Below are 11,108 nucleotides of genomic sequence, written 5' to 3'. Positions count from 1 at the left end.
ACGGTTGCGCAATTGGCGCATTTTGTGGTGTCGGTCGGTTATTGTCATATCTTTCACTGTTTTTCCGGTCCGGACTGGGCCTCTGGTTCTATGGCCAAGTTCGGTTTGCATCGTTATAGGTATTAGCGTTGCACGGCCCCATGGCATTTTTCCATCTACTATTGCTTGGTGGGCCTGTTTCATATTGGTCATCAGACCTCCTTTTCCGGTCATTATTCACCGGCGGACTATTGCCGTTCCGGTCTCTACCTCTATTCCCGTTTTGTACATAATCTTGTCTCCTATTCTTACCTCCGCCGTTTCCATTATTTGGTGGAGGCGTATTATTTCGACCATTTCTGTAACCGTTTCCGTTACTTCTAGCCTGTTCAGAGGCTGCCTTAACATCCTCCTGAATCAGGTCAATTGAGTCCAGAACAGACAAGAAATGTTCCATGTCGTTCTCCGGTACGTGTATAAATTTTTCCTTTACGTGTATCGGCAAGTGTGATTTCAAAAGTCTGATCAAATCCCGGGATGAAATCTGCTCGTCCCGGTAACGGGTCTTATTAATGTATTTTTCAAAATATTTTCGCAAATTGCCTAATCGTGGAGAATACGGCTCTGGATTATATACCTCCTTCCGTAATCTCTCCTGAATACATGTTGACCAATATTTGACCAAGAATGCCTTTTCAAATTGCTCATGTGTGTCGCAACTGTCAGCTGCTTCGGTTGCCCATAATGCAGCATCTCCATGTATCTAAGACATAACGAACTGTATTTTCTGTGTATGACTCCAAACGCTAGGCAAAATGTTTCTAAATCCCTTGATAAATAATGCAGGGTTAACAGACTTCTTCTCCGTTGTAAAGATCTGAAACTGTCGGTTTTTGATCAGGCTTTCTTCAATCACTATTTTGGAGTGACATTTGTTTGTTTCGCTAACATTGGTTGCCTGTTCTGTTTCGCAGCCGCAATTTTTCACTGGTGTACTTATTTTTGCCCATCATTGTTGGACCTGGCTGGCGTGACACACGCCTGTGCGTCGCCGTGAAGCAAGCTGTTTTGCAGCTCCGCAAGACGACGGTTGACATTCCGCTGCCACAGCGGAATGTCAGTGTGCACCGCCTTTTTTAGGTCCTGTACTTCCGCATTGGAGCCCAAGTCTTTGGCCCTCAATCGCGGCGTGCACCTTCTCGTCTATTTTTTTTATAAATTGGTTTTCAATTTTGTGCACTTGTTCGGACAATTTCTGCTCAATTACTTGACTTGTGTCAATTTCTAATTGTTCCATCCTGTTAGCCAGTACACTGATTTCATCTACGATACTGGCGTTAGCCGCTTGGATATCATCTACTCTTTCGCTCAGTTCTTGCACCGCTTTGGGTATGGTTTCATAGTTTTGTCTCAAACTAACAATCTCACTTTGCATAGCTTCCAAAGACTGCATTAACTGCAAGTCTCTCTCATGCTGGCGTCGATCACGCTCTGCTTGTTTAGCATCACGTTCTCTATCGCGTTCTCCTTGCATACGTGCAAATTCAGCTACCAATCTCTGGTCACGCTCTGCTTGTTCATGCACAAACGTAGCTTGGAAATTGAGCATGCGCTCTGTTATATCCTAGCCAGTAATGCCACCCGAGACCGCTGCCAAAAGGTTGGCAGCATCAAAGTCCGGACGCCGTCCGCATAAGCAGCGCCAGTGAGACAGGAAATCGCCGCAAGTCTGCGCGCGCCACCGCTGGCTTCTGGTTTCTTAAGCGCTGGAGTCGCGAGCGCTAGGACAGTTCTGTATTCGCCGCTCAGTTGTATACTCGCCACCGAATTGTGTACTTGCTAGTCAGTTGTGTGTTCATCGCAGCAGAGTTGTTGTTGGTCGTCAGCCGACGCTGACCTAGCCGCTCCGACTCGAACTAGACAGATTTCTGTAGACACGGAGTTCACTACGGTGTTTTCTGTATCATCGTTAATAAAGATAAGTACCGACTTTTATTTAATCAGAGTGTTTGGGTTTTCATCTTTCTGTTCACTGTTCCAGCGGACCGGGCGGCCCGCTATTAAAAGTGTGGCGGTGATTTCGTAAGCCGTTTTTACAGCGAATTGCTTGTCGCTACGAACGCCGCCACAAAACTGGCGACGAGGACTTCCGAACTCGTGTGCAGGGCTGGTTCACGTTGTTTCTGGCTATACTAATTATAGTGATAAAATTTTGGGGGCTGGTTTAATTTGTGTTCACTATGTCTGCCGACTTACAACAGTTGATCTTGTTACAGAGTCAGCAAATACAAAGTCTGGTGGAAGCAATCGCCAAACAAGCGGCTAATCCTCCAACACAAAAGGAACAAGCACAGGCAGCACGACCTTTCCGTGCTTTTGATGCATCACGAGAAGAATGGCGAGAATATTACGCGCAGTTGCAGGCGCACATGACAGTCTACCAAATCACAGGTACTGAGCGGCAGCTTTATTTAATTTCCACTGCAGGCGTGGAAGTCTATCCCCCCCAGGGGGTCCACAACTCTTTTGTGGACACGTGTGTAGCGAGCACGGGACCCCGAGCTAATGTGGCCCTCCTTCCTTTCCGGGCTGCATACCTTCCCTTCCCTTTCCGCATCCCTCCCTGTCCCCCATCTTCGCCCCCCCCCCCTCACCACTGGCTCTTTCCTTCCCTTTCTCCCCCTCTGGGAGTATGGTTTCTGCCTACGTCCGGAGACGGACGCTCGAAACTTTTCCAACTTACTTGCTTTCTACACTTAAGTCCTCGTCCTTCCTCTGTCCTTCTCTTTTCCCTCCCTTTTCCTTCCCTCTTCTCCTAGCCCTTTTCTCCGCTGCGGCGTTTGAGACCCCCTCTTCTTTCCTTTCCCTTTCTCTTTTTTCCTCCCTGTGCGTGTCTGAAAGCCGACCCACGCACTTCCATGCGTAGCCGGTGACGGGGTAACGCGTAATTCCCCGCCCCGGGTAGACAGGTAGGACACGTACATACCCCCTGGTAACGGCCAGGCCCAGGGAGGGGTGATTACCCGAGCTGATACCTTCCGAAAGTGCCGATTGGTCCCTCCGTCCGTTTGTCGGGAGGTGTGACCTGAGGTGTGAACAATCACCTAAGGCGGGTGTGCCCTCGGTGAGGGCCCCCACAAGGGAGGAGCGCGCCATCGGAGACGCCGGTAATCATGGGGGATTCTTCTGCAATGGTTTCCTCACCTTCCACTATGTCTGCTCACAAACGTAAGTTCACTGAGTCTCAGTCACAGACGGTTCTTCCATCGTTGCCACAGTTCCTTGTTGTTTCTTGGTCTGACGAAGGTCACGACTTTTCCACGGTCAACCCTTTCATTATTCAGAAAGGTGTCGACGCAATTGCGGGTCCTGTAAAGTCCTGTTCCAGATTACGGAATGGTACCCTGTTGTTAGAAACACACAGTGCCCTCCAGGCTCAAAAATTGCTGCGTACTTCTCTGCTCCACACCTTCCCTGTCCGGGTGGAACCGCACCGTACCTTAAATTCCTCGCGTGGAGTCGTTTATACACGCTCCCTCGATGGATTGTCTGACGAAGAAATTCAGCACTACCTGTCTGACCAGGGCGTCACCGCTGTTCATCGGGTTATGAAAAGGGTTGACTCGAACATCATTCCAACCCGCACTGTCTTCTTGACATTTGACAAAGTTCAACTCCCATCAAAAATCAAAGCAGGCTATGAGATAATTTCCGTTCGCCCTTATGTCCCAAACCCTACGCGTTGCTATCGATGTCAGCGGTTCAATCACACCAGCCAGTCCTGTTCCAATCCGGCGAAATGTGTTACGTGTGGCAAGGATGCCCATGAGGGTGCTTGTCCACCTCCATCCCCTCACTGCATCAACTGTATGGGTGACCACGCTGCTTCCTCTCGAGATTGCCCCGTTTTTAAGGATGAAAAGCTCATCCAGGAAATAAGAGTGAAGGAAAAGGTGTCGACCTTTGCTGCTCGAAAGTTACGCGCCAGTCGACAGCCCACTGTGCCTCAGAAAGGAAAATACAGCACTGTCCTTGCTTCTCCTCGGCCAACAAAGGAGGCGGCCACGCAGACTTGCGACCTCACATTTAGTACCACGGTCGTCAGATCGGCCAGCGCAAAGATCGCCCATTCAACCTCACCACTTTCGCCTGCCCACTTTATGGCTCATCCTTCGTCGGGTTCTGCTAAATCTCGAGCCCAAAAGTCAGACGCTAAGTCTTCGAAAAAAGAGCATTCTCGTGAAGAGTTTTTACGTACTGCAACTTCACAACCATCGGTTCCTCCTTCATCTAAACATCATACCTCCAAGAAGGCTACGAGGAAACACAGTTCCTCTCCTTCTCCGCCAAGGCGTGTCCCAACTACAGCACCACCTGGCGGAAATCGCCCTCGGCCATCTTCTGTGTCGCCGAGGCGCACTGCTGGTGGCCGGTCAACTGGCCGATCGTTGGTGGCAGGAGCTGCTCCTGACCAACCTATGGATCAGGATCTTCTGCCTTCGACTGAATGCCATTCCATGCTGTCGGGCTGGCCGGAGTGGCCATGCGGTTATAGGCGCTTCAGTCTGGAATTGCGGGACCGCTACGGTCACAGGTTCGAATCCTGCCTCGGGCATGGATGTGTGTGATGTCCTTAGGTTAGTTAGGTTTAAGTAGTTCTAAGTTCTAGGGGACTTATGACCTCAGCAGTTGAGTCCCATAGTGCTCAGAGCCATTTGAACCATTTTGAACCATTTGAACCATGCTGTCGGTCGCAAGCTCTGAGCAGTCGTTGAGTTGACAGCACCCTTGGTCACGTTTCTCCATTTTCTGTTCACCCTATGTCCATTATCCACTGGAATATCCGCGGCATTCGCGCCAATCGGGATGAATTGTCGATCCTCTTACGATCCTACTCGCCGGTCATCTTCTGTCTTCAGGAAACAAAGCTGCGTCCCCATGACCGCTTTGTTCTCCCTCATTTTCAGTCCGTCCGATATGACCTCCCCTCTGTTGAAGGCACTCCAGCCCATGGAGGACTCATGATTCTGCTCCATGATACTCTCCATTATCACCCAATCCCCTTAAACAGTTCCTTCAAAGCTGTCGCTGTCCGTCTTTCCCTTTCTGGATACACGTTCTCTCTATGTACGGTATACATTCCATCGTCTACACCACTGGCACGAGCTGATCTCCTTCATCTTCTTGATCAGCTTCCACCCCCCTATTTGCTGGTTGGGGACTTCAATGCCCACCACCCGCTTTGGGGATCTCCACATCCTTGTCCACGTGGCTCACTATTGCTAGACGTCTTCCACCAAGCGGATCTAGTCTGCCTCAACACTGGGGTCCCCACATTTTTGTCTGCCTCCACGGCAAATTTATCTCATTTGGACCTTGCGGTCGGTACTGTTCCGCTAGCTCGGCGCTTCGAATGGTTCGCCCTTGATGATACACACTCGAGTGACCACTTTCCATGTGTTCTTCGACTGCAGCCTCAACTGCCATATATGCGCTCGCGACGCTGGAAGTTTGCCCAAGCCGATTGGACACTTTTTTCGTCTCTAGCGACATTCGATGACCGTCGCTTTCCCAGCGTCGACGATGAGGTCACACATTTTACCGACGTTATTCTCACAGCTGCGGAACGTTCAATACCACGCACCTCCGAATTGCCCCGGCGCCCCCCAGTTCCTTGGTGGAACGAGGCATGCCGTGACGCAATACGTGAGCGGCGACGTGCTCTTCGCATTTTCCGTCACCATCCAACTTTGGCCAACTGTATCCGATATAAGCAGCTCCGTGCGCGATGCCGTCGCGTCATCCGCGATAGCAAGAAGGCAAGCTGGCAATTCTTTATTAGCTCATTTAACACCTTCACTCCCTCCTCGGAAGTTTGGAGTCGGCTTCGACGGTTCTCAGGCGCGCCTAGGTTCTCCCCGGTCTCTGGGCTCACTGTCGCGCATGATACCTTAGTGGACCCCGTCGCAATTTCTAACTCATTGGGTCAGCACTTTGCTGAGATTTCGAGCTCTTCAAATTACCCGCCAGCGTTTCTCCCGAAGAAACGTGCAGCGGAAATGCGACATCTTGCTTTCTCCTCTCAAAATCGCGAAAGCTACAATACTGTTTTCTCCATGCGCGAACTCCAACATGCACTCTCTTCTTCTCGCTCCTCCGCTCCAGGACCGGATGGTATCCATGTCCAAATGTTGCTGCATTTATCAACCCATAGCCTGCGTTACCTCCTTCGCCTTTATAATCGAATTTGGACCGACAGTACCTTTCCCAGGCGATGGCGGGAAGCTATTGTCGTTCCCGTTCCGAAACCTGGAAAGGACAAACATCTCCCCTCTAGCTATCGCCCCATTTCTCTCACGAGTAGTGTCTGTAAGGTTTTGGAGCGTATGGTGAATTACCGTTTAGCTTGGTGGCTGGAATCCCGCAGTCTTTTAACACCAGCCCAATGCGGATTCCGACAGCATCGTTCTGCCGTTGACCATCTTGTTGCTCTCTCCACTTATATCATGAACAATTTCCTCCGGAAACGCCAAACGGTAGCAATATTTTTTGATCTGGAGAGAGCATACGATACCTGTTGGAGGACAGGCATCCTCCGCACACTGTTCTCTTGGGGCTTTCGAGGCCGGCTGCCCCTTTTTCTCCGCGAATTTATGGCAGAGCGCACATTTAGGGTGCGGGTGAACACTACTCTCTCCCGTACTTTCTCCCAAGAAAACGGGGTACCCCACGGCTCTGTGCTGAGTGTTGTACTGTTTGCCATCGCCATTAATCCAATTATGGATTGTCTCCTTCCTGATGTCTCGGGCTCCCTCTTTGTGGACGATTTTGCGATCTACTACAGCTCTCACCGGACCAGCCTGCTTGAAAGACGTCTTCAAGGATGTCTCGATCGCCTCCACTCGTGGAGCATCGAAACCGGCTTCCGTTTCTCACCCAGTAAGACCGTTTGTGTTAATTTTTGGCGACGTAAGGAGTTTCTTCCGCCCTCCTTACATCTAGGTCCTGTCAACCTTCCGTTTTCCGACGTCGCTAAATTCTTGGGTCTTATGTTTGACAGAAAACTGTGCTGGTCCTCCCACGTTTCCTATCTTTCGGCTCGCTGTCTGCGTTCCCTTAACACCCTCCGTGTCCTGAATGGCACCTCTTGGGGAGCGGACCGAGTGGTCCTTCTCCGCCTCTATCGCGCCTTAGTGCGCTCGAAATTGGATTATGGAAGCATAGTCTACTCCTCTGCTCGGCCGTCTATTCTTCGGCGTCTCGACTCTATCCACCACCGTGGATTACGTTTAGTGTCTGGAGCTTTTTACACCAGCCCTGTGGAAAGCCTTTATGCTGAGACTGCTGAACCTCCGCTATCCAATCGGCGGGCAGTCCTTCTGAGTCGTTATGCTAGCCATCTGTCTTCCATGCCTGCTAATCCAGCCCATGACATTTTTTTCGACGCCTCCTTTGATGTCGGGTATGCAGGCCGCTCCTCCTCCCTACTACCCCCGGGAGTCCGCTTCCGTCAACTGCTCCATTCTCTTTCCTTCCGCTTTCCTAAAACCTTCTTGACAACTTGGGGTACAGCACCGCCTTGGCTCCGTCCCCGGATCGACTTGCTCAGAGACCTATGTCAATTTCCCAAGGATGGTACCCCTACACTTGTTTACCGACGGGCATTTGCTGCTCTATGTGCACGAATGACGGAAGCCACATTTATTTACACCGATGGCTCGAAAACATCGTTAGGTGTAGGGAGTGCCTATATTGTTGGCGACACCCCAAATCACTTTCGGCTTCCCGACCAGTGTTCGGTTTATACTGCGGAGCTTTACGCTATTCTCCAGGCTGTCCACTACATCCGCCGCCATCAGCGGATACAGTACGTAATCTGCTCAGATTCTCTCAGCTCTCTCCTAAGTCTCCAAGCTCTTTACCCTGTGCACCCTCTGGTCCACCGGATTCAGGACTGTCTGCGCTTGCTCCACCTGGGGGGCGTCTCAGTGGCGTTCCTCTGGCTCCCGGGACACGCTGGTATCTGTGGAAATGAGGCGGCCGATATAGCGGCCAAGGCTGCAGTATCTCTTCCTCTGCCAGCTATTCAGTCTCTTCCGTTTACCGATCTACGGAGCGGTTTATGTCGCCGAGTTGCTCATTTATGGCATGCGCATTGGTCAACACTTCCCCATAATAAATTGCGGGAAGTGAAAGCCCTTCCTTGCGCATGGACCTCTTCCTCCCGAACGCGTCGTCGGGAGGAGGTAATTTTAGCTAGACTCCGGATAGGGCACTGTCTTTTTAGTCATCGACATCTTTTAAGCGGTGATCCTCCCCCACTCTGTCCCCACTGCTCTCAGCCGTGGACGGTCAGACACCTTTTAATTGAATGCCCCTATTTTAATCCGTTACGCTCCCGTCTACAGCTATCGCCTGATCTATCGTCGATTTTAGCAGATGACACGCGCTCAGCTGACCGCGTTCTACAGTTTATTAGTGACAGTGAAATGACGTCAGTCATTTGAAGCTTTTTTTGGGGGGGGGGGGACAACCACCCCCTTTCTATAGTGGATTTTTAAGCATTCCTTCTGCCTTTAGTTTCTCAAATTTTATGACTTTGTTCCCATTGCTGCTGATTTTAAATTTCGTTTTTTTCCTGTTTTCTACGTCACGGGCTGGGCGCTAATGACCATAGAAGTTTTGCGCCCTAAAACCACAAAAAAAAAAAAAAAAAAAAAGAAAAAGAAAAAAGTGGAAGTCTATCGACTACTTTGTAAGTTGTTCCCGGAATCCCAGCCAGAAGCTTTAGACTATGACGTTGTTGTTAACAAGCTTGCTGAGTATTTCGAGTCGCGCGTTCATGTGGCAGCAGCCAGATTCAAGTTCTTCAGATTAAAGAAACTGCCACATCAATCTAATAAACAGTGGTTAACAGATTTGCGGGGCCTCACCCGTCAGTGCCGATTTAATTGTGTGTGTGGAGCTTCCTACAGTGATGTCATGTTACGAGACGCTATTACTCAAGACATTGCAGATTCTCGTATTCGTTCTGCTATCTTAAAGTTGCCTGACCCGTCATTAGAGACTGTGATGAACATCATTGAAGCCCAAGATACTTTTGACTATGCTGAGTGTGAGTTAGATCACCCATGTATTTCTCAAATTGCCTGTGCTAAGCAAGTTATGTCACGCCCGCGGCCCCACCGGCAGAGTCAGATTGTAAACACTAGCCGGCCGCGTCATGTTAAACACATTCGTCAGCCGCGTGTGCAAAATGATAGAGTTAAGTCTTTCCCTAAGTGTGTTCTTGCTCATCCTCGTGAACGTTGCCCGTTAAGAAACGCGGTTTGTCACTTTTGTCAAAGGAAAGGACACATCCAGACTGTTTGTTTGCGTAAACGCAAGAACAATTCTAGTGCTGCCCAGCCCATGGATATTCATGTTCTTCAAAGCCAGCCCGCCCAGAAGGTCGCGTTTAAAGACTCTTCCACGGTTCGTGTGGGTAATAAACTTGTTCGCAATAAGCCACCCACCCAGCCCTCTGCTATGCGACCCAAGCGTAATTCAAATGCTGTAAAACGTAATGTACAGACTGCAAGTGAAGCGGGAGTTGTTGTTCCACCCTCCCAACCCACGAGTTGTCGTAAGCAGCGAACACGCGCTAAACGCGCTGATTTTGTGTCTTCCGCCTCCACTGCACCGATCCAGAGACAGTGTAATAAACTATTTGTGAAGCTACGCATCCAGGATAAGACCTTCAATTTTCAATTAGACACTGGTGCGTCTGTGACTCTCATAAATAGTGCTACGTATGCGGCTATCGGCCGCCCTAAACTTTCAGCGGCAAAACATTCTTTGGCTACTTATAGTGGAGAACAAATTCCTGTGTTAGGTGTATGTAGCGTGCCAGCCACATTCCGTGGCAATACAATAACAGTTTCATTCACAGTGCTCCGCGCTACAGACAGTGTAAACATTTTCGGATTAGACTTTTGATTATTTGGCCTGTCTATCCAAGACAATGTGTTGCAAATTAATTCGGCTGTTGTTCCTCAAGACAGCATAACCGATTTGTGTAAAAAATACAGTGACATATTTAAAGACGAACTAGGTTGTGCTGCGAACTTTGCCGCTCATATTACGTTAAAAGGTAATGCTCAGCCTCGATTTTTTCGTGTTCGTCCAGTGCCCCACGCCCTCCGGGCACCTGTAGAAGATGAACTTCGTCGTTGGCAAAACAACGGTGTTATTCAACCCGTTTCAGCGAGCCAGTGGGCTTCTCCCTTAGTTATTATAAAGGAACCGACTGGCAAGTTACGTTTGTGTGCTGATTTTAAGTCGACAGTTAATCCTCAGACTGTCATTGATTCTTTTCCTTTGCCTAGACCGGACGAGCTGATGGACAAGTTAGGGGAAGCTCGTTCCTTTTCCAAAATTGATCTCCGTGGAGCATATTTGCAATTGCCCCTCGACGAGCAATCACAACAGTATTTTGTCATAAACACGTCGTTGGGGATGTTCCGTTTTCTGCGTTTGCCTTTTGGTTGTGCGTCAGCTCCAGCTGTTTTTCAGCGTTTTTTGTCACAACTTCTGGCTAATGTGCCATCGTGTTGCAACTATTTAGACGATATTGTTGTCTCCGGTCGGACGCCTGCTGAACATTTCCGTAATTTGGAGTGTTTGTTTAAAGTGTTGTCTCAGGCAGGCCTACGTTGCAACATCGATAAATGTTCATTTTTCCTTACGGAGATGGAGTATCTGGGACATGTTATTAATGCTCAAGGCATTCATCCCTCCCAGTCACATTTAGCAGCTATTCGTGATTTGCCCGCCCCTCTCAATCTTCATGAATTGCAAGCAGTTCTTGGCAAATTGACGTATTATATTAGGTTTATACCTAATGCATCACAGATTGCTGCACCGTTGCACCGTCTCCGCCGTAAGAATGTTCCGTTTGTGTGGTCAGCTGATTGCCAATCAGCCTTTCAGCAGCTTAAAGAGGCTTTATTGAATGATCGTTGTCTGGTCCATTACGACCCTAACAAGCCTCTGGTGTTAGCTTGTGATGCCTCTTCTTTCGGCCTCGGTGCTGTGTTGTCTCACCGAGTCGGTAACACCGAACGTCCTATTGCGTTCGCATCTAAATT

Source organism: Schistocerca americana, chromosome 7, assembly GCF_021461395.2.
Source record: "Schistocerca americana isolate TAMUIC-IGC-003095 chromosome 7, iqSchAmer2.1, whole genome shotgun sequence".
Taxonomy (NCBI): Eukaryota; Metazoa; Arthropoda; class Insecta; order Orthoptera; family Acrididae; genus Schistocerca; species Schistocerca americana.
Note: the sequence above shows the minus strand (reverse complement) of the source record.